The following is a 468-nucleotide window of genomic DNA, read 5'->3' on the forward strand; positions in this document are numbered from 1 at the left end:
GACACCCTGCCACGCTCTCTTTGCGACTTTCTTTCCATTCAGTCTCTTTACGGGAGCGGGAGCTGTCTGAGGAAGAGCACAGCGCACATCGTGGCAGGCAGCCCCCCGCCAGGACCCAGCGAGCGTGCATCCCGGCGGCGCGGCGGGCGGGAGCCGAGGTGCAGCCCGACTCCAGCAGGTCTCTGCAGAGAACTCTGCTCAACCGCATCGAGCGCGCAGTGGAGTCCGGGCACTCACACTGGTGTTTCGGGAGCCCTAACTGCACCTCCTGGTCGTTTTATTCGCCAGAGGACCTAGAGACCTCGGAAACGAACCTTCCTACGTCCAGTCACAAGAACGCCCTCGCGTCGGCAAACGGGACTCGCAACCAGTCTCGGCCGGGCCGGGCGCTGGGACTCTGCACGTCACCCGCCAGGGCCGGCTTGGCAGCGAGGCGTCCCTTCCGCACCCGGCGCCACGGCAGCTCCT

This window comes from Tupaia chinensis, unplaced genomic scaffold (genome assembly GCF_000334495.1).
Source record: "Tupaia chinensis unplaced genomic scaffold, TupChi_1.0 Scaffold000548_1, whole genome shotgun sequence".
Lineage (NCBI taxonomy): Eukaryota > Metazoa > Chordata > Mammalia > Scandentia > Tupaiidae > Tupaia > Tupaia belangeri.